The sequence below is a fragment of the Heterodontus francisci genome, chromosome 39 (assembly GCF_036365525.1).
Source record: "Heterodontus francisci isolate sHetFra1 chromosome 39, sHetFra1.hap1, whole genome shotgun sequence".
Classification (NCBI taxonomy): Eukaryota; Metazoa; Chordata; class Chondrichthyes; order Heterodontiformes; family Heterodontidae; genus Heterodontus; species Heterodontus francisci.
Window position 1 is genome coordinate 14960597 of NC_090409.1, and position 23933 is coordinate 14984529.

Genomic DNA, 23933 nt, shown 5'->3' on the forward strand with positions numbered 1-23933 from the left:
GATTACAGAGCTAGGGAGGGTTGTAAGGGCTTGAGGAAATGTCAGAGATAGGGATTCTTCTGGGGGCTGGAAGACATAACAGAGTTAGGTAGTGTTGTAGGGGCTGAGTAGTTTACAGAGATAGGCAGGGTTATCAGGTTTGCAGTAGGTGACAGAGATCGGGAGAGTTGCAGGGGCTGGAGGAGGTTACAGAGATAAGCGGGGGGCGGACATGTGGGCGCTGGCGTAGGTCACAGAGATAGGGAGGGTTGTAGGGGCTGGAGGATGTGATAAGTTAGGGATAGTTGTGGGGACTGGAGGACATGGCAGAGATAGGGAAGTTTCCAAGGGGTGGAGGAGACTACAAAGTTCGGGAGTGTTGTCTTGTCTGGAGGAGGTTACAGAGATAGGGAGAATTGGGGTGCTGAGGATGTAACAGAGCTAGGGAGGGTTGTACGGGCTGGAGGAGGTTAAAGAGATAGGGAGTGTTTTCCCGGCTGGAGGAAGTTACAGATGGAGGGAGAATTGGGGTGCAGAGGAGGTAACAGAGCTAGGAGGGTTTTTGGGGCTGGAGGAGGTGACATCAATAGGGAGGGTTGTAGGGGCTGGAAGAAGTTACGAGGTTAAGGGAGGTTTGCATGGGCTGGAACAGGTTACAGAGATAGTAAGGGTTGTCGGGGCTGGAGGAAACCACAGTGATGGAGCGTGTTGTGCGGCTGAGGAGTTAACAGAGATTGGGAGGGCTGTCGAGGATGGAGGCGGTTACAGAAATAGGGAAGGCTTCAGGGGCTGGAGGAAGTTACCAGGGTAGGGAGGATTGTATGGGCTGGAGCAGGTTTCAGAGACATTAAGGGTTGTCGGGGCTGGCGGAGGTGGCAGAGATAGGGAGTTTGGGTGCTCACTGCACACATGCGCGGTACTGGAGTATTGGAGAACAGCTGACATTGTACCTCTGTTAAAAAAGGGAGCGAAGGATAAACCGATTAATTACAGGCCAGTCGGTATAACCTCAGTAGTGGGCAAATAATTGTAATATTTTCTGAGAGACCGTATAAACTGTCACTTAGAAAGGCATAGTTCAATCACGGACAGTCAGCATTGATTCATTAAGGGAAGATCTTGTTTGACCAACCTGATTGAATTTTTTGAAGAAATAACAAGAAAGATAGATGAGGGTAGTGCAGTTGATGTGGTCTACAATAATTTTAGCAAGGCTTTTGAGAAGGTCCCACAGGATAGACTGGTTAAAGAATTATAATCCCATGGGATCGAAGGAAATGCAGCAATGTGGATACAGAAGTGTCTCAGTGGCAGGACACAAAGGGTAATTGTTGACGGGCCTTTTAGCGAATGGAGGAATGTTTCCAGTGGCCTTCTGCAGGCCTCAGTACTGAGTCCCCTGTTTTTTGTGGTATATATTATAGTTTTGGATGGAAATGTAGGGGGCATGATCAAGAAGTTTGCAGGCAACACAAAGATTGGCCTTGTAGTAGATAGCAAGGAGAATAGTTGTCGGCTGCAGGAAGATATTGATGATCTGGGAAGATGGGCAGAAACGTGGCAAATGGAGTTCAGCTCAGAGAAAAGTGGAGGTGATGCATTTCGGGAGGTCAAACAAGACAACTGAATGTACGATTAAGGGGGAAATACTGAGAAGTACAGAGGGACCTTGTAGTGAATGTCCACAGAACCCTGAAGGGAGCAGGACAAGTCGATAAGGTGGTTAAGAACGCATATGGAATCCTTTCCTTTATTAGCCGAGGTATAGAATATAAGAGCAGGGAGGTTATGCTGGAACTGTATAATTCATTAGTTAGGTCACATCTTGAGTACTGGGTGCAGTTCTGGTCACGTCACTGAGAAAGGACGTAACTGCACTGGAGAGGGTACAGAGGGAATTTACGAGGATGTTGCCAGGACAGGAAAATTCAGCTATGAGGAAAGATTGGATAGGCTGGGTTTGTTCTCCTTGGAACAGATCTGATTGAAATGTACAGGATGTTGAGGTGCCTGGATAGGGTGGAGGTGAAGGTTCCATTGTTCTTAGCAGAGTGTTCAGCGACTGGGGGGAATAGATGGAAAGTGATTGTCAAAATAATCAGAGGGGAGATGAGGCAAAATGTTTTCACCCAGAGGCTGATGTGGGTCTGGAACTCGCTGCCTGAAAGGGTAGTTGAGGCAGAGATTCTCAACTCATTCAAAAGGAGTCTGGATATGCACCTCAAGTGCTGTAATCTGCAGGGCTACGGACCAAATGCTGGAAGGTGGGATTCGAATAGGTGGATCGTTTTTGGGCTGGCACAGACACAATGGGCCAAGTGGCCTCTTTCTGTGCGTTAACTTTCTCTGATTCTATTTCTATGATATAACGTTTCAGATCAATTAGCCAAGAACTGTCGATCTCTGATTAATATTTAGCCCTGCAGCCAGAATAATACCTTTGCGACAATAAACGTAGCATCGAATACCAATGATCAGTTCCAGCTCCTCTCTCTGGTCCAGATAACACAGTTCCACAATTCGGGAATGAACAACACAGAACTTCCCCATCTCCAAGGATCAATCCCAGCTTCTCTTTTCCTCTCTCTCTCTCTCACTCTCTCTCTCTATCTTGTCCAGTAACATAGCAATTCTGCAATGTGGGAATGAACACATATCAAAATTCCATTTAACTATGCAACCTGCTCTCTCTGGCCCAGAAAACACGCAGATCCAAAAGGTGAATGACAAAATTCAACAATGTGTATTGTAAAATCGGAAATCCTCTCTCTGGCCCAGATAAAAGGCAGATCTACAATGTGGCAAAGTATGGATAACTAAAAATGAGGGTGAACGGATGTTGAACAGGTAGAGTATGAAATAAAGAGAAAGAGACTGACATGGAATGAGAGAGGAAATCAGACACGGAGAGAGACAGACATAGAACGAGTGAGAAAGAGATGGAGTGACCGTAAGACAGACGGAGCATGGGAGGAGACAGACAGCCACAGAGAGAAAGTCAGACAGATGGATCTGAATTGGTTCAACATGAGTTTTGAGCTGAGGTTGGAATTGACATGTGTCACTGCCTCCCGAACATTTTCCAATCCCTGTGTGGGGCCTGTAAGGGGGATCAGACATTTCCAAACTGCAGTAATGTTCCCGACAAGGGCTTAGAGTTAAATGTTTTACATCAACAAAACAGGTCCACTGGTCAAACTGGTTCTGTCCTCATTGTGCTGAATTAACATGTCAATGGACAGGACCCCGAGGAACATTTTGAACAACATCCCAAAGAGCAACATTTTTTTTTGTTCTTTCATAGGATGTGGGCGTTGCAGGACAGGCCTGCATTTATTGACCATCCCTAATTGCCCTTGAAATGAGTGGTTTGCGAGGCCATTTCGAGGGCATGTATGAGTTAACCACATTGCTGTGGATCTGGAGTTACATGTCGGCCAGACCAGGTAAGGACAGCAGATTTCCTTCCCTAAAGGACATTAGTGAACCAGATGGGTTTTTACAACAATTAACAGTGGTTTCATGGCCATCATTAGACTAGCTTTAAATTAAAACATATTCACTGGTGAAGCAAACTGCTGAGCTGGGTTGTGTCTGGGTGGAAAGGAGTCCCAGTTCAAATCCCAAACCCTCTCCCTCCCTCTCTCTCCAGTGGAAGGGATATTTCTCTCAGTCTGGTGTGTGTTTGTTGTGTGCTCGCATTGTGAGCTCAATCGATATCACTTTTGATCCTTTGCTTTCTAACCAGCATTTGTTTGAATTGGGATGTTACTGAGAGATTGTCAGTACAACTGAAAGAAAACAGATTTGGGATTTTGCTGCACCTATTTCAGAGAATGTTTTGCTTTGATGCGTCCAATTTAATTTATTTTAAGGCTTTGCTCCTGGGGGCATTTGTTTTACTTTGAAAACTATAATGACAATATGTGAAGAGAGTGAGAGAGTTTTGGAAAGAGGAATATTATTGGACAGACTGTCCATCCGCCTTGGAAAGTGTCCTTCACCCAGAGGCAGGATTCAATGTGTCAACCTGCATTTGTGTCTGTCTTTTGATCCCTCATTTCAACATGTGCCTGTTGGTTTGTGGCCCTTGATTTTTAAAATGGCTTGAAGTTTTGGTTAATTTAGGCCTGGCCCGTCATTACGACACGAACATGTCAATCCTCGATGCAGTCATTTAGGAAGGATAGGTGGAGGGGAAAAGGAGGTGTGATAGTGCTGTTAATGCAGGACGAGACAGTACATTCGTGAGACAGTATCTTAGATCAAAGGAGCAAGATGTAGAATCAGTTTGGGTGGAGCTAAGAAACTGCAAAGGGGCAGCAAACATTGGTTGAAGATGTTTAGGAGACCACCAAACTACAGTGGTAATGTTGGAGACGGTAAACATCAGGAAATTACAGCTGCATGTAACATGGGCAATACAGTATCAATGGACATCTTCAATTTACAGATAGATTGTCTCATCCTAATTAGCACTAATTCTGTGGAGGATGAATTCCCAGTATGTGTATGAGATGGATGACTGGAGCAGAATGTTGAAGAACCAACTGGGGATTGAGCTATTTCAGATTTAATACTTTGTAATGAGAAAGGGCTGATTAATAACCTTGTTGTAAAGGAGCCATTATGAAATCGTGACCACAATATGATAGAATTTTACATTTGAAAAAAATATATAGTTCATTCTGAAATAAGGCTCTTAAATCTGAACAAAGGAAACGATGAATATATGAAGGGCTAGTTGCCTATGGTGTATTGGGAAAATGCATTAAACGATTTGACAGTAGCCGGGCAATGACCAGTAGTTACAGAAGGAAATTCACGGTTGACAAGAAATGTACATTCCTCGAACGAACAAAAACCCAACAGGAAAGGTGAATCAACTCTGGCGAAACAAAATAAGTTAAAGATTGCATTAGGTCAAACCTGTCAGCCTTGTAAGGTCACCAGGAAACGTGGCAAGCCCGAGGATTGGGAGCGATTCAGAAACCAACAAAGGAGAACAAATAAACTAATCGGGAAAGGGAAATTAAATCTGGAATGTAAGCTAGCTAGAAACTTAATGCTTCTTTATGTATTTGAAAAGGAATAGATTAGCAAGGACGGATGTGGGTCCATTTCAAGCGGTGAGAGGAGAGTTTGTGATGGAGAATGAGGAAATGGCGGAGAGACTAAACAATTACTTTGTATCTGTCTTCACGGAGGAAGATATAGAAAATCCTCAAGAAATTCTGGGAACCATGGGACTTGTAAAAATGAGGAACTGAAATAAATTAGGATAAATAAAGAGGTAGTACTTGAAAAAAATAATTGTATTATAAATTAATAAATCCCCTGGACTAGATGAGCTACATCCCAGAGTATTGATGGAGTGTCTCTTAAGATAGTGGATGCATCCGTGGTTAACTTTCAAAATTCTATAGATTCTGGAAGTGTTCCTGCATACTGTAAATTTGTAAATATCACCCCAATTTTAAGGAAGCGAGCAAGATAGAAACATGAACTACAAACCTGTTAGTTTGACGTCAGTAGCAGTGAAAATGTTAGAATCTATTAAGAACAATGAGATAACATGCTGTTACGAATAGGGTACCACAAGGATCAGTGATTCAGCCACAGCTGTTCACAATCTATATAAATGATTTGGATGTGGGAGACAAATGGAATATTTCCAAATTTGCTGATGACACAAAACTAAGGAGGAAGTTAAGTTGTGAGGAGGATGCAAGGAGTCTTTCAGGGGATTTGGGCAGGCTTAGTGAATGTACAAAACATGACAGATGGAATATAATGTGAATAAGTATGGAGTGAACTTTTCTTCTTTCTTTCTTTTCTTCTTTCGTTCTTTCTTTCTTTCTTTCTTTCTTTCTTTCTTTCTTTCTTTCTTTCTTTCTTTCTTTCTTTCTTTCTTTCTTTCTTTCTCGTTCTTTCTTTCTCGTTCTTTCGTTCTTTCTTTCTTTGGTCTCTTTATCTCGAACGGCGATGGATCAGCGCCTCGAGGTGGTCAGTGGGTTGTGAAGCAGCGGCTGGAGTGGCTTTTAAGTCAAATTCCAGAATGACAGACTCTTCCACAGGTGCTGTGGATAAAATTGATTGTCGGGGCTGTTACACAATTGGCTCTCCCCTTGCGCTTCTGTCTTTTTTTCCTGCCAACAGCTACGTTTCTTCCACACGCAACACTTTAGCCCCGCCTTTATGGCTGTCCGCCAGCTCTGGCGATCACTGGCAACTAACTCCCACGACTTGTGATCAATGTCACAGGACTTCATGTCGCGTTTGCAGGCGTCTTTAAAGCGGAGACATGGACGGCCGGTGGGTCTGATACCAGTGACGAGCTCGCTGGACAATGTGTCTTTGGGAATCCTACCATCTTCCATGTGGCTCACATGGCCAAGCCATCACAAGCACCACTTGCTCAGTAGGGTGTATATGCTGGGGTTGTTGGCTGCCTCGAGGACTTCCGCGTTGGAGATACAGTCCTGCCACCTGATGCCCAGGATTCTCTGGAGGCAGCGAAGATGGAATGAATTGAGACGTCGCTCTTGGCTGACATAAGTTGTCCAGGCCTGGCTGCCGCACAGCAAGAACATCAGAACCTTCATCATTGACCTGAAACATGAGACAGGGAAGGTTTAGGGATGGAGGACGTTACAGAGATCGGGAGGGTTGTAGGGCTGAGGACGTTACAGAGAGAGGGAGGATTGTAGAGCCTGGAGTAGGTGACATTGTTAGGGAAGGTTGTCGGGCCCCGAGAAGGTGACAGAGATAGGAAATGTAAAGGGCTGGAGCAGGCAGCGGAGATAGGGAGGGCTGTAGGGGATAGACGTGGGTACAGAGATAGGGAAGGTTGTCTTGCTGGACGAGGTGACAGAGATATGGAGGGCTGTAAGGCCCAGAGGAGATTACAGAGAAAGGTTTTGCTGTCGCGGCTGGAGGAGGTTACAGAGATCGGGAGTGTTTTCAGGGCTGGAGGATGTTCAGGTGATAGGGTGGGTTGTCGGGGCTGGGGGTGGTGAGAGAGAGAGGGATAGCTGTTGGGGCTGTAGGATGTGATAGAGCTAGGGAGGGCTGTTGGTCTGGAGGAAGTGGAAGAGCTAGGAAGGGTTGTATGGGCTGGAGAGTTTACAGAGATACGGAGGTGTTTAGGAACTGGAGAGTATCAGAGATAGGGAGGGCTGTCGGGGCTGGGGGCGGTGACAGAGCTAGAGAGGGTGGAATGGTCTGGAGGGGTTTACAGAGACAGGGAGGATTGTAGGGGCTGGAGTCGGTGACAGAGTGAGGGAGGGTTGTAGGGGCTGAGGAGGTGACAGAGTGAGGTAGGGTTGGAGGGGCTGAGGAGGTTACAGAGATAGGGAGGTGTGTACAGGATGGAAGAGGTGATAGAGCTAAGAAGAGTTGTAGGGGTTGGAAGAAACTGTCAGAGTTAGGGAGCGTTGCAGGAGCTGATGAGATTACGGAGTAGAGAGGATTGTCGGGGCTGGAGTAGCTGACAGATCTAGGGATTCTTTTGGGGGCTGGAGAAGGTTACTGAAATAGGGAGGGCTGTAGGGGCTGATGGAGGTGACAAAGTTAGGGAGGGTTATAGGGCTGAGGAGGTTACAGAGATGGGGAGGGTTCTAGGGGCGGGAGGAGTTCGCAGAGATACGGCGGGTGATAGGGACTGTACGATGTTATAGGGATAGGGAGGGTTGTCCAGGCTGGAGGAGTTTACAGAGATAGGGTGTGTTGGGTAGTCTGACGAAGAAGCAGAGATAGGGAGGGTTGTACGGGCTGGAGGAAGTGACAGAGATAGTGAGGGTTGTCGGGGCAGGAGGCGGTCTCCGAGATAGGGAGTGTTGTAGGGCTGAGGATGTAACAGCGAAAGGGAAAGATGAGGGGGCTGGAGGAGGTTACAGAAATAGGGAGGGTTGTAGGATTTGGAGGAGGTCACAGATGTAGGGAGTGTTGTGGGCTGAAGAGGTAACAGAGATAAGGGAGGGTTGTAGGGGATGGGGGAGGTTACAGAGATAGGGAGGATTGTCTTGGTGGAGGAGGCAACAGAGATCGAGAGAGTTGTCTTGGTGGAGGAGGTTACAGCGATAGGGAAGGTTGCAGGGGCTGGAGGAGATTACAGAGATTCGGAGGGTTGCAGCTGGTGGAGGAGTTTACAGAGATATTGAGCGTTGTACTGGCTGGAGGTTAGAGAGGTAGGAAGGAATATAGAGGCTGGAGGAGGTGACAGAGATATGGAGGGTTCTGGGGGCTGAAGAGGTTACAAAGAGAAGGAGGGTTGCAGCAGCTGAGCAAGTAATCGGGCTAAGGAGGGTTGTAGGGGCTGGTAGAGGTTACAGAGATAGGGAGGAGGTTACAGAAATAGGGAGTGTTCTCGGGTTTGAAGGAGGTCACACAGCTAGGGAGTGTCGTGGGCTGAAGAGGTAACAGAGATAGGGAGGATTGTAGGGAATGAAGGAGGTTACAGAGATAGGGAGGGTTGCCGTGCTGGTGGAGGTTACAGAGATCGGGAGGTTTGTAGTAGCTGGAGGAGGTTACAGAGATAGGGAGTTTTGTAGGAGCTGGAGGAGGTTGCAGACATGGCGGGGGGTGGGGGGTGGTGTCCTCGGGGCTGCAGGGAATTACAGAGATAGGGATCAATTTAGGGGCTGGACGGTTTGTCAGTTATACGGAGGACTGTAGGGGCTGGAGGAGTTTACAGAGCTAGAGAGGGCTGTAGCGGCGGAGGAGGTTAGATAGAAAGGCGTGTTGTAAGAACTGAGGAAGTAATATGGATAGAGAGGGTTGTAGGGGCTGGAAGAGGTACACGAGATAGGGAGGGTTGTAGGGGCTGGAGGAGGTTACCGAGATAGGGAGGATTGTAGGGACTGGTGGAGGTTACAGAGATAGGGAAGGCTGAAGAGACTGCAGGAGGTTACGGAGATAGGGAGGTTTGTAGGGGATGGAGGAGGTTACAGGAATAGGGAGGTTTGTAGGGGATGGAGGAGGTTACAGAGATAGGGAGGGTTGTCGTGGAGGAGGTTACAGAGATCGGGAGGTTTGTCGGGGATGGAGGTGGTTACAGATATAGGGAGGGTTGTAGGGGCTTGAGGAGGTTACAGAGATCAGGAGGGTTGTAGGACTGAGGACGTGACAGAGAGAGGGAGTGTTGCAGAGACTGGAATAGGTGACAGTGTTTGGGAAGGTTGTCGGGCCTGGAGAAGGTGACAGAGATAGGGAGGATTGTAGGGGATGAAGGAGGTTACAGAGATCGGGAGGGTTGTCGTGGAGGAGGTTACAGAGATCGGGAGGTTTGTCGGGGCTGGAGGAGGTTGCAGACATGGGGAGGAGTTGTCGGGGCTGCAGGGAATTACAGAGATAGGGATCAATTTAGGGGCTGGAAGGTTTGACAGTTATACGGAGGACTGTAGGGGCTGGAGGAGTTTACAGAGCTAGGGAGGGCTGTAGCGGCTGAGGAGGTTAGAAAGAAAGGCGTGTTGTAGAAACTGAGGAAGTAATATGGATAGAGAGGGTTGTAGGGACTGGAAGAGGTACACGAGATAGGGAGGGTTGTAGAGACTGGAGGAGGTTACAGAGATAGGGAGGTTTGTAGGGGATGGAGGAGGTTACAGAAATAGGGAGGTTTGTAGGGCATGGAGGAGGTTACAGAGATTGGGAGGTTTGTAGGGGATGGAGGAGGTTACAGATATAGGGACGTTTGTAGGGGATGGAGGAGGTTACAGTGATAGGGAGGGTTGTTGGACTGCAGGTGGTTACAGATATAGGGAGGGTTGTAGGGGCTTGAGGAGGTTACAGAGATCAGGAGGGTTGTCTGACTGAGGACGTGACAGAGAGAGGGAGGGTTGTAGAGACTGGAATAGGTGACAGTGTTTGGGAAGGTTGTCGGGCCTGGAGAAGGTGACAGAGATCGGACATGTTGTAAGGAGGAGGCAGCAGAGACACGGAGTGTTGTAGGGGGTGGTCGTGGTTACAGAGAGAGGGAAGGCTGTGGTGCTGGAGGAGATTACAGAGAAAGGTTATGCTGTCGCGGCTGGAGGAGGTTACAGAGATAGGGTGGGTTGTCGGGGCTATAGGTGGTGAGAGAGAGAGGGATGGCTGTAGGGGCTGGAGGATGTGATGGAGCTAGTGAGGGCTGTTGGTCTGGAGGAAGTGGCAGAGCTAGGAAGGGTTGTCGGGGCTGGAGTAGATGACAGATCTAGGGATGCTTTAGGGGCTGGAGGAGATTACTGAGATAGGGAGGGCTGTCGGGGCTGAAGGAAGTGGCAGAGTTAGGGAGGGATGCAGGGGCTGAGGAGGTTACAGAGATAGGGAGGTTTGTAGGGGCGGGAGGAATTCACAGAGATACGTAGAGTGGTAGGGGCTGTACGAGGTTACAGAGATAGGGAGGGTTGTCCAGGCTGGGGGAGATTACAGAGATAAGGAGCGTTGGGGGGTCTGACGAAGAAGCAGATATATGGACGTTTGTACGGGCTGGAGGAAGTAACAGAGATAGGGAGGGTTGTCGGGGCAGGAGGAGGTCACGGAGATAGGGAGTGTTGTAGGGCAGAGGATGTAACAGCGAGAGGGAAGGTTGAGGAGGCTGGAGGAGGTTACAGAAATAGGGACGGTTGTAGGGTCTGGAGGATGTCACAGATGTAGGGAGTGTTGTGGGGCTGAAGAGGTAAAAGAGATAAGGGAGGGTTGTAGGGGATGAGGGACGTTACAGAGATAGGGAGGGTTGTCTTGGTGGAGGAGGCTACAGAGATCGAGAGGGTTGTCTTGGTAGGGGAGGTTTCAGAGATAGGGAAGTTTGTAGGGGCTGGAGGACGTTGAAGAGATAGGGAAGGTTGTAGAGGCTGGAGGAGGTGAGAGAGATAGGAAGGAATTTAGGGGCTGGAGGAGGTTACAGAGATATGGATGGTTTTTGGGGCTGGAGGCGGTTACAGTTCGGGAGGATTGTAGGGGCTGGAAGAGGTTATCAAGGTAGGGAGGGTTGAAGGAGCTGAGGAGGTAAAAGGGATAGGGAGGCTTGTAGGGACTGGAGGTTACAGAGCAAGGCAGGGTTGTAAGAGCTGAGGAGGTTGCAAAGAGAGGGAGAGTTGTAGGAGCTGAGGAAGTAATAGCAATAGGGAGGGTTGTAGGGGCTGGAAGAGGTTACAGAGATTGGGAGGAGGTTACAGACATCGGGAGTGTTGGAGGGTGTGAAGGAGGCCACAGAGCTAGGGAGTGATGTGGGGCTGAAGAGGTAACAGAGATAGGGAGGATTGTAGAGGATGAAGGAGGTTACAGAGATAGGGAGGGTTGTCGTGGTGGAGGAGGTTACAGAGATCGGGAGGTTTGTCGGGGCTGGAGGAGGTTGCAGACATGGCGGGGGTGTTCTAGGGGCTGCAGGGAATTACAGAGATAGGGATCGATTTAGGGGCTGGAAGGGTTGACAGTTATACGGAGGACTGTAGGGGCTGGAGCAGTTTAGAGCTAGGAAGGGCTGCAGGGACTGAGGAGTTTAGAAAGAGAGGGCGGGTTGTAGGAACTGAGGAAGTAATATGGATAGGGAGGGTTGTAGGGGCTGGAATAGGTTCACGAGATAGGGGGCGTTGTAGGCGCTGGAGGAGGTTACCGAGATAGGGAGGGTTGCAGAGACTGGAGGAGGTTACAGAGATAGTGAGGTTTGTAGAGACTGGAGGAGGTTACAGAGCTCAGGAGTTTTGTAGGGAATGGAGGAGGTGACAGAGATAGGGAGAGTTGGATGGGCAGGAGGAGGTTACAGAGATAGGGTGTGTTGTGGGCGCCGGGGGAGTTTAAGGAGATAGGGAGCTTGGAGGGGCTGCAGGATGTTAGAGAGATCGGGAGGGTTGTATGTGCTGAAGGGGAGTGCAGTGATAGGGAGAGTTGTAGGCACTGGAGGCGGTCACAGATTTAGGGAAGCTTCTCGGGCATGGAGGCGGTTACAGAGATGGGGATGGTTTTGGAGGTTGGAGGAGGTTGCATTTATAGGGCGGATTGTAGGGGCTGGAGGTGTTAGCGGAGTTAGGGAGCGTTGTAGCTCTGGAGGTTACAGCGATAGGGATCGTTTTTGGGGCTTGAATAGGTGCCAGAGATAGGGAGAGTTGGAGGGGCTGGAGGATGTTACGGAGATAGGGAGGATTGTAGGAGGCTGCACAGATCGGGAGGGTTGTCGGGGCTAGAGGGGATTACAGAACGAGGGAGGGTTGTAAGGGCTTGAGGAATTGACAGATAAGGATTCTTCTAGGGCCTGGAAGACGTCACAGAGTTAGGTATTGTTGTGGGGTCTGAGTAGGTTGCAGAGATCGGCAGAGTTGTAGGGACTGGAGGAGGTTACAGAGATATGCGGGGGAGGAGTTGTGGGCGCTGGTGGAGGTGACACAGATAGGGAGGGTTGTAGGGGCTGGAGGATATGACAAGATAGGATAGTAGTGGGGACTGGAGGACATGGCAGAGACAGGGAGGTTTATACGGGCTGAAGGAGGTCACAGAGATCGGGAGAATTGGGGTGCTGAGGAGGTAACAGAGCTAAGGAGGGTTGTAGGGGCTGGAGGATGTGACAAGATTGGGATAGTTGTGGGTAGTACCCCCCTCAATTTAATCCCCCCTGTAATTTTTCCCCCCACAACAATTTATCCCCCCACCACAAATTATCCCCCCACCGCAAATTATCCCCCACCACAATTTATCCCCCCCACAAATTATCCCCACCACAAATTATCCCCCCACCACAAATTGTCCCCCCACCACAATTTATCCCCCCCACAAATTATCCCCCCCCACAGTTTATCCCCCACAACAATTTATCCCCCCCACAATTTATCCCCCCACAATTTATCCCCCCACAAATTATACACCCACAACAATTTATCCCCCTACCACAACAATTTATACCCCCACCATTTATCCCCCCACAACAATTTATCCCCCCCAGCACAAATTATCACCCACCACAAAATATCCCCCCCACAATTTATCCCCCCCCCCCCCCCCCCGCCTCCACAATTTGTCGTTTCTCTATTTCTGACTTTCTGTCTTTTTCTGACTTTGTCTTTTCTGGGTTTCTGACTTTCTGTCTTTTCTGGGTTTCTGAGTTTCGGTCTTCTGACTGTCTGTTTCTCTCTTTTCTCTCATTCTTTTTCTCTCCCTTCTTTGTATCTTTCTTATTCTCTCTCTTTCTCTCTTTTTGCTCCTTCTTTCTCTCTCTTTCTTTCTTTATTCTCTTGCTTTTTCTAACACCCCAGCAATCTTGCCCCCAGCAATTATTTCCACCCCCCCCGCTATTTATCTACCCCCCCGCAATTATTTCACCCCCCGCAATTTATACCCCGCCCCCCCCCCCCCCCCACACCCGGCTGCAAAATTTCCTCCAACCGCAATTTTTATCCACGATGTAAATTTTATCCCCTGCAATATTTTCCCCCCCAGATAACATTACCCCTTGCACAGACCCCCACCCAATCTAAATAATCCTCATCCACAGACCCCTATCGGATATCTCCTGTTATAGACCCCCATCTAATACCCTCACTATCAACAGACCCAGGAACAGACCCCCATCTAATTATCCCCTTCCCCCTGTTACAAGACAACCCATCGAGATACCCCCCCCCCAGGACCGAGTCCCATCTAAATACCCCTTCCCCCAGGAACTGACTCCCCTCTAAATACATCCCCGGGGACAGACCCCCAAATAAATACATCCCCGGGGACAGACCCTCATCTAAATACATCCCCGGGGATAGACCCCCATCTAAATACATCCCCGGGGACAGACCCCCATCTAGATACATCCCCGGGGACAGATCCCCATCTAAATACATCCCCGGGGACAGACCCCCATCTAAATACATCCCCGGGGACAGACCCCCATCTAGATACATCCCCGGGGACAGACCCCCACCTAAATACATCCCCGGGGACAGACCCCCATCTAGATACATCCCCGGGGACAGACCCCCATATAAATACATCCCCGGGGGACAGACCCCCATCTAGATACATCCCCGGGGACAGACCGCCATCTAAATACATCCCCGGGGACAAACTTAATATGGAAAAGTTGGAGCAAGCACAAAAAATTTGCAGTATAACCCAATTACTGTCAAGTGCAGAAAATTTCTACCAATTATGTTCACAATACAAACACCGCAAGTATTTCTTTTATAATAAAGATTCTCACCTCTACTTTTCTTGGGAGGTTACTCAAGTTATAAAGTTAAACTATATACCCCCATCTAAATACATCCCCGGGGACAGACCCCCATCTAGATACCACCCAGGACCGAGTCCCATCTTGAAACCCCCCGGGAACAGACTCCCATCTAGATACCCCCCAGGACCGAGTCCCATCTACATACCCCCCCATGAACAGACTCCCATCTAGATACCCCCCCAGGACCGAGTCCCATCTAGATACCCCCCAGGACCGAGTCCCATCTAGATACCCCCCTCAGGACCGAGTCCCATCTAGATACCCCCCCAGGAACAGACTCCCATCTAGATACCCACCAGGAACAGACTCCCATCTTGATACCCCCCCAGGAACAGACTCCCATCTGGATACCCCCCCCCCCAGGACTGTATCCCATCGTGATACCCCCCAGGAACAGACTCCCATCTAGATACCCCCCAGGACCGAGTCCCATCTAGATACCCCCCCAGGAACAGCCTCCCATCTAGATGCCCCCCCAGGACGGACTCCCATCTAGATACCCCCCAGGACCGAGTCCCATCCAGATACCCCCCAGGAACAGACTCCCATCTAGATACCTCCCCAGGAACAGACTCCCATCCAGATACCCCCCCAGGACCGAGTCCAATCTAGATACATCCCCAGGAACAGACTCTCATCTAGATAACCGCTCACAGGACCGAGTCCCATCTAGATACCCCCCCAGGAACAGACTCCCATCTAGATACCCCCCCCAGGACCGAGTCCCATCTAAATACTCCCCCAGGAACAGACGGCCACCTAAATACCCCGCCAATAACAGACTCCCATCCAGATAGCCCCCCCCCTCCCCCCGGGACAGACTCCCATCCAACTACCCCCCCGGGACTGACCCCCATATAAATCCCCCACGGGGACAGACGCCCATTTAAATACCATCTAAATATTCAGAGACAGAAAGATGTGGAGGGGCAGAGATACAAAGTAAGATGTGTTCACAGAATAGAGAGGGGTGTCCCGGAACAGGTGGGAGGGAAATGCAGAGATAATATTGCATGAAAGGAGGAGCAGAGATTGAAAGAATCAGGGATTTGGAAGTGAGTGAGAGAAGAAATGGAGTGAGAGAGAGAGACAGATAAAGTTACAGAGAGTCGCAGAAAGAGAGTGACAATGGAAACTTGTGAGACTCCAGAGAGAGGCAAAGATAGAAAGGATGTTGAGAGATACAGAGATAGGGATTTAAAGATGTGAAGAAACAGAGTTTGGAACAAAGAGGAAGGTGCAGGGAACAAGTAGCAGCAAGAGATGGAGAGAGGGAAATCTACGGGATTACATTGACTGTTCTGGAGCAGCGATTCCCAAACTATTCCCTTTGGAGCACCATCCAGCCCCCTCCCTTGTGGTTAAAATAAAATCCACAGACCCCCGAAAACACAAAATCAAAATAGTGCGGATGCTGGAAATCTGAAATAAAAGAAGTGCTGGAAATACTGAGCATTTCCAAAACTTTGTTTTTCTATCAGCCCCGAAATCACACAGTCTTCTTTTCTGGATCTAGAAATGAATTTTGACAATGACAAATATATATTTATTATTATTTTCCCTCCCTGGTTAAAGCTCTTGTCGGAGAATTCCACGTGGCAAAAAGATTCTCCCTCTGCATCATCACAGCTGCAGCTTCCGAAAAGATTCTCCTTGGGAAGAAGAGAAATAAAATTGATTCAAACAAAGCAAAGCATTTTTGCACAGAAATAAAACACAGCGAGAGCCCAGGACTCTCTCTCAAACTCACTGACATAAAACAATCTCTCAGTGACTTACAAACACATCCCCTGACACAGTGCCAGAGACTGGGAAGTGTACATGTGCTTACCCTGTCATTTCCTGCTCTCTCTCTCTCTCTCTCTCTCTCTCTCTCTCTCTCTCTCTCTCTCTCTCTCTCTCTCTCTCTCTCTCTCTCTCTCTGTGTCTCTCTACATCTGTTTCAGCCTCATTGTAAAAGCACACGAACACTGGTGACCCTCATCCCCTCTCCTGTAGAAGGATAGAGAGAGAAATCCACATTCCCATCCCTGAAAATCTGAATTCAAATGGTCCCCGGTGTTTCATTTCACTGTCAAATTCAGCCCACAGCCGAAAACACCAGCAATATTCGGGAATGAGAACAAGCCTTTACAAACCTTCACATTTCACCCATTTCATTGCTGATTCACAGAAGTATTTGACACTCAATGAATCAATTTTTAAAGTGGTCGTCACTGTTGCAACGTTGGAAATGCTGTCGGCCATTGATGCACAGCAAGATCCCACAAGCAGCAGTCTGATAACAGTGGGCTACCCCTTCTCTCCCCCTCTTGATTCCCTCCATGTTTCCCTCACTCTCCTGCATATCTCTCCCTCCTGTTTCTCTCATTCAGAGAGACAGATGGAGAGAGAGAGAAATTTACGTCACTGCCCAAAACACCAGCATTATTTGGGAATTATACCGGCTTCAAGCTCCGGACTTAAATTCCAGGCCTTCAGGAGAGCTTTCCACAAAATGAATTCACTTCTAAAATGCAGTCACTGTCACAATGCAGGGAATTCTGCAGGCAAGCTGTGCACGACAAGATCCCAGCAATGGTGACACTTCAAAATTCAGTTCAACAAGATTTTGAGTGTGGATTTCTCTCTCTGTCTTTCTCCATCTTTGCCTGCCTTCCCTCCCTCATCCACACTCCGCCTGTCTCTCTCTCTCTCTCTGATTTACCTGCCACCTCAAGCTGTTTCTCTTTCTCCCTCTTTTTCTCTCCATCTGTTTCTGCCTCAGTGTTGTAATGTAAGAATTGATGCAGGGAATGTATGCACAGCAGGATCCCACAATGTGATCATAGCCAGATATCCTATCACAGTCCTCTGAAAATGCTGAACTCCATCTTTAAACTTTTCACAAGCCTTTATACAGCTTCACGTTCAGCTCTTGTAATTATTGGCCCTTAGGAGCAGGTGAGAATCAATGAACTAATTTTTAAAGTGGTCCTCACTGTTGCAATGCAGGAAACCTGTAGGCAATCTGTGCACAGCAAGATCCCAAAGGCAACAATATGCTAATATGCAGATAATCTGTTTTCAGTGATGTAAGTTTAGAGAAATCAGAGGGAGTGACATTCCTGCAGTTTGAAAATCTCAAACACCCCTCTTTCTCCTGCTCCCTCCCCCCTGCACCCCATCCACATCTGTTTCGTTTTCTCTCGATCTGGGATTTAATCCAGATTGAAACGTCTGCTGAAATGTTTCTGTCACCGTTTAAAATAACCACACATCACATTCGATTCATGGAGAGATACAGCACTAAAACAGTACCTTCGGCCCAACGCTGACCATCAGCCACCCATTTATGCTAATCCTACATTCATGCCATTTTTCCCTCTCTCACATCCCCACCTTCCCTCAATTCTCCGACCACCTACCTACACGAGGGGCAATTTTTATAATGGCCAATTTACCTATCAACCCGCAAGTCTTTGGCATGCGGCAGGAAACCAGAGCACCCGGAGGAAACCCACACGGAGAACATGCAAACTCCGCACAGGCAGTACCCAGAACCCAACCTGGGTTGCTGGAGCTGTGAGACTGCGGTACTAACCACTTAGCCGCTGCAGGAAAGTCCCTCCCTCTGCGATCCCGTAACTTACATCACTGAAAACACATTATCTGTATATCATCATATTGCTGCCTGTGGGATCTTGCTGTGCACACATTGTGGCACCTATTGATTAATGGTTAAATTAGAGAAAGTGCGGGGGAGAGAAAAGCAGAGGAAGATGGAGAGAAAACACAGAGAAATCCACAATCTGACCCTCAGGAAGCTGAATTTTAAAGTGTCCTCATTGCTGTGCAGGAAATGCTTAAGGGCACTAGATGCACAGCAAGATCCCACGAGCAGCAATGTGATAATAGCTAGATTTCAGTCCCCAGAAAGGGAAAAACTCCCTCTTTAAACTGGGAACAAGCTGTTGATTTTGTCTCACCATTTCAAATAACGACAAATCACATTGCTGTGTGTGGCATGTTTTTTTTTTTAATTTATTAAAGGTTTAATTAGAGAAGGTGAGTGTGAAACCGAGACAGAGAAGAGAAAGCATGGGGTGGGATAGATACACAGGGAAAGAAGGTGGAGACAGAGAGAAAGCTCAGACCTACAGTAAAATGTATTAAAATGGGCACTGTGCATCTTATTTAACTGTTAGCTTCATAGCATTGACCAAAACACCAGCAAACCTCACAGACAGGGCTGGAATGAGCAAGGGGCAAATGGGACTCCCTCCTGGGGCTGCTCCTTTAACCCCAGGCTTTCAATCTGTATAAAACACCAGGAGCCCCAATCCAACATGAAATGGTTAACCCAGGGCCCCAGAGAGGAAATTAAACCTCAGGCTAATAAACAGACACAACTCACGTGGGCCCTTTGGGTGCAGCCTGTGGACAAGGCCTCAGTCCGTCCCCTCTGGAGGAAGCTCCTGTCCAAGGATTCCTCATCCCAAACTTTCCCTCTTTTCACCTTCACCGTGCAGTTTTCCGAATGAAAATTCCTCAGGGGAAAGAAGGAGAAGAAAATTGGATTAAAATACAAAGCGAGGACATTTTTAATCAAAATTGCATAGCAAGAGCCCAGAGTTTCCTCTCTCAGTTACACAGACAATCAGCAATATTCAAATACAATCAAATCACAGTTATAAAGCAGATTGAGAGAGAGAGAGCACAAAACAGATACACAGACACACACACTGAATCAGACTGGGGAATGTGTCCACTCTCTGCAGACAGAGAGTGAAAGGTGGGTTTTGTGATTGGAACTGAGATCTTCAAACCCAGTTTATATCCTGAGTGAGCTGTTTGCAAACTCCACCCCTTGAGCGTTTGACATGTTGGGCTGTCTCTCAATCTCCTGCCTCGGGGGCGGGGGGAGGGGGCCTGTCCATTGATATGTTAATCCCAGGACAGGACCTTGCTGACTTTTACAGTCCATTGATATGTTAATCCCAGCACAGCAATGCTTTCAGACATCTCTTAGTTCATTTTAAACCTTTCATTCTTTCCCTGCAGTTTCAAAATATCAAACACTGATCCAAACGTCCCCCCTCAAACCCTCACACTAAACCCACAAAAAAGACAGAGGCGCAAGGGAAGAGCCAACTGTGTAACAGCCCCGACAATCAAATTTCTCTGCAGCACCTGTGGAAGAAGAGCTTGTCACTCCAGAATTGGCCTTTATAGCCACTCCAGGCGCTGTTCCACACACCACTGACCACCTCCAGGCACTTACCCATTGTCTCTCGAGATCAGGAGGCCAAAGAAGAAACCCACAATACAGGACTGGGCAGATAATGGGGATTGTTACTGAGGTTGTGTTTGGGGATTTTTACTGACATCATTGTGGATTTTAAAGTGTGTCTCCCCTTCCCTCACATCTAAAGTCTCTCAGTGTTGTTGTTGTGTGTTGACAGCTTTTCCAGTGTCCAGTCCCTATCAACTTTTAATAAAATCTGTGGAACACAAAAAATTTAAAGTTTCTCCTACAAGCTGTTTTGTCCTCCCTCTTTCACTGTCTTTCTCTGTCACTGCCCTATCTCTCTCTCTGTCTCTCTCAGGACTGGGCTGACACTGGGGATTGTTACTGAGGTTCTGTTGGTCATTTTTACTGACATCAGTGTGGATTGTAAAATCTGTGTGTGTGTGTGTGTGTCTGTGTGTGTGTGTGTCTCTGTGTGTCCCTTTATGTATGTGTCTGTGTGTGTTTGGTTGTGTGTGTGTGAGAGAGAGAATATCAGGGTCACCTCGCTCCATCTCTATCTCTCCTTCTCTCTCTGTTTCTCCTTCTCTCTCCCTCTCTCAATCCGCCGCTCTCATAGAAACATAGAAAATAGGTGCAGGAGCAGGCCATTCGTCCCTTTGGGCCTGCTCCGTCATTCAATAAAGATCATGACCGATGGTCTAATTCAGTACCCTGTTCCCACTTTCTCCCCATACCCCTTGATCCCTTTGACATTGAGAAATATATCTCTCTCCTCCATGAATATATTTAATGACTTGGCCTCGACTGCCTTCTGCGGTAGAGAATTCCACAGGTTCACCACCCTCTACCCCATCCATCTCTCCCCCTCCATCTCCGTCTCCACCCTCTATCTCCGTCTCCACCCTCTATCTCCCTCCCCCCCTCTACCTCCCAGTTCCCCTCTATCTCCCTCTCCCCCCTCTACTTCCCTCTCCCCCTCTATCTCCCAATCCCCCTCTATCTCCCTCTCCCGCTCTCTCTCCCTCACCCCCCTCTATCTCCCTCTCCCCCTCTATCTCCCTCTGCCCCTCTATCTCCCTCTCCCACTCTATCTCACACATCCCCTCGATCTCTCACATCCCCTCGATCTCTCTCTTCCCCACTATCTCACTCTTCCCCTCTATCTCACTCTCCCCCTCTATCCCCCTCTCCCCAACTAGCTCCCTCTCCCCCTCTATCTCCCACACCCCCTCTATCTCACACACAGCCTCTTTCGCACACAACCCCTCTATCTCACACACACCCTCTATCTCACACACCCCCTCTATCTCACTCTTCCCCTCTATCTCACTCTCCCCCTCTATCTCACTCGTCCCCTCTATCTGTCTCTCCCTCCACTATCTCACACACCCCCAATATCTCCCTCTCCCCCTCTATCTCACTCTCCCCCTCTATCTCACTCACCCCCTCTATCTCACTCTCGCCCTCTATCTCACTCTCTCCCTCTATCTGTCTCTCCCCCTCTATCTCCCTCTCTCCCTCTCCCGCTCTCTCTCCCTCTCCCCCTATCTCCCTCTCCCCCTCTATCTCCCACTCCCCCTCGATCTGTCTCTCGCCCTCTATCTCACACACCCCCAATATCTCCCTCTCCCCCTATATCTCCCTCTCCCCCCTCTCTCTCCCTCTGCCCCCTATATCTCCCTCTCCCCGTCTCTCTCCCTCTGCCCCTCACTCTCCCTCGCCCCTCTCTCTCCCTCTGCCCCTCTATCTCACTCCCCCCTCTATCTCACTCGTCCCCTCTATCTGTCTCTCCTCCCACTATCTCACATACCCCCAATATCTCCCTCTCCCCCCTCTCTCCCTCTGCCCCCTATATCTCCCTCTCCCCGTCTCTCTCCCTCTGCCCGTCTCTCTCCCTCTGTCCCTCTCTCTCCCTCTGCCCCTCTCTCTCCCTCTGCCCCTCTATCTCACTCTGCCCCTCTATCTCACTCTCCCCCTCTATCTCACTCTCACCCTCTATGTCTGTCTCTACCTCTATCTGTCTGTCTCTCCATCTATCTGTCTGTCTCTCTCCCTCTATCTGTCTCTCTCAATCTATCTGTCTATCCCCCCTCTATCTCCCTCTCCCCCTCCTCCTGACACTCACTCTCTCTCCATCTATCTCTGTCTCTGCCACTCTCTCTGTCTCTCACTCTGTGCCTCCTTCTGTCTTTCCCTCTCTATCTCTATGTCTTTCTCCTTCTATCTCTCTCTCTGTCGCTCTATCTTAATCTCTCTCTCTCTGCCCCTCCATCTGCCTTTTCCTCTCTGTCTCTCCCTCTCTCACCTTCTATCTGTGTCTCTCTCTCTCTCTGTCTCCCCATCTGTCTTTCCCTTTCTGTCTCTCCCTCTCTCTCCATCTCTCTCTGTCTCTGCCTCTCTCTCTGTCCCTCCATCTGTCTTTCCCTCTCGGTCACTCCCTCTCTCTCCTTCTATCTCTGTCTCGCTCTCTGTTCCTCCAAATGTCTTTCCCTCTCTGCCAATCCCTCTCTCCTTCTCTCTGTCTATCCCTCTCTCTCCTTCTCTCTCTCTCGGTCCCTCCATCTGTACCCCCCCCACCACATGTCACTCCCTCTCTCTCCTTCTATCTATGTCTCTCGCTCTCTATCCCTCCATCTATCCTTCCCTCTCTGTCACTCCATCTCTCTCCTTCTCTCCCTTACTCTCTCTCTCTGTCTTTCCATCTGTCTTTCTCTCCCTGTCACTCCCTCTCTCTCCGTCCATCTCTGCCTCTCTGTATCTCTGTCTATCCATCTGTCTTTCCCTCTCTATGTCTGTCCATCGATCTCCTCTCTCTCGCTGTCCCTCCATTTGTCGTTCCCTCTCTGTCACTTCCTCTCTCTCCTTCTATCTCTGCCTGTCACTCTCTGTCCCTCCATCTGTCTTTCCTTCTCTGTCTCTCCATCTCTCTCCTTCTATCTCTGTCTCTCTCCCTCTCTCTCCATCTGTCTTTCCCTTTCTATCACTCCCTCTCTCTCCTTCCATCTCTGCCTCTCTCTGTCTCTCCATCTGTCTTTCCCTTTCTGTCACTACCTCTCTCTCCTTCTATCTCTGCCTGTCACTCTCTGTCCCTCCATCTGTCTTTCCTTCTCTGTCTCTCCATCTCTCTCCTTCTATCTCTCTCTCTCTCTCTATCCCTCCATCAGTCCTTCCCTCAATGTCACTCCATCACTCTCTCTGTCTCTCAGTCTGTCCCTCTATCTGTCTTAGCCTCCCTGACACTCCCTCTCTCTCCTTCTATCTCTGTATCTCTCTCTGTCTCTCCATCTGTTTTTCCCTTTGTCAGCCCCATTCTCCTTCTCTGTCTCTCCCTCTCTCTCACTCTGTCCCTCCATCCGTCTTTCCCTCCCTGTCACTCCCACTCTCTCCTATCTCTGTCTTTCTCTCTGTCTTTCCATTTGAGTTTCCCTCCCTATCACTCCCTCTCACTCGTTCTATCCCTGCCTCTCTCCCTGTCCCTCCATCTGTCTTCCCACACCCCACCCATCACTCCATCTCTCTCCTTCTTTCTCTGTCTCTATCTCTCTATCCCCCCATCTGTCCTTCACTCCCTGACACTCTCTCTCTCTCCTTCTCACACTCTCTCTCTGTCCCTCCATCTGTCTTTCCCGCTCTGTCTCTCCCGCTCTCTCCCCCTCTCTGTCTCTCCCTCTCTCTCCTTCCATCTCTGCCTCTCTATCTCTCTCTCCATCCATCTGTCTTTACCTCTCTGTCTCTCCCTCTCTCTCCATCTATCTCTGTCTCTCTCTCTCTCTGTCTCTCCAACTGCCTTTCCCTCTCTGTCTCACCCACACTCTCCTTCTCTCTCTGTCTCTGCCTCTCTCTCTGTCTCTCTCCCTCTGTCCCTCCATCTGCCTTTCCCTCCCAGTCACTCCTTCTCTCCCCTTCTATCTCTGTCTCACTCTCTGTCCCTCCATCTGTCATTCCCTCTCTGTTGCTCCCTCTCTCTCCTTCCATCTCAGTCTCTCCCTCTGTTCCACCATTTGTCTTTCCCTTTCTGTTGCTCCCTCTCTCTCCTTCTATCTCTGTCTCTCTCTCTGTTCCACCATTTGTCTTTCCCTCTCTGTCACTCCCACTCTCTTTCTCTCTGTCCCTCCATCTGTCTTTCCCCCATGTCACTCCCTCTCTCTCATTCTATCTCAAGCACTGCCTCTTCCTCTCTCTCTCTCTCTCTCTGTCCCACCATCTGTCTTTCCCTTTCTGTCACTCCCTCTCTCTCCTTCTATCTCTGTCTCTCTCTCTCTCTATCCCTCCATCTGTCCCTCCCTCCCTGTCATTCCATCTCTCTCCTTCTATCTCTGTCCCTCACTTTGTCCCTCCATCTGTCCTTCCCTCCCTGTCACGCCATCTCTCTCCTTCACTCTCTCTCCCTCACTTTGTCCCTCCATCAGCCTTTCCCTCTTATTTGCTCCCTCGCTCTCCTTCTATCTCTGTCTCTCTCTCTGTTCCACCATTTGTCTTTCCCTCTCTGTCACTCCCACTCTCCTTCTCTCTGTCACTCCCACTTGCTCC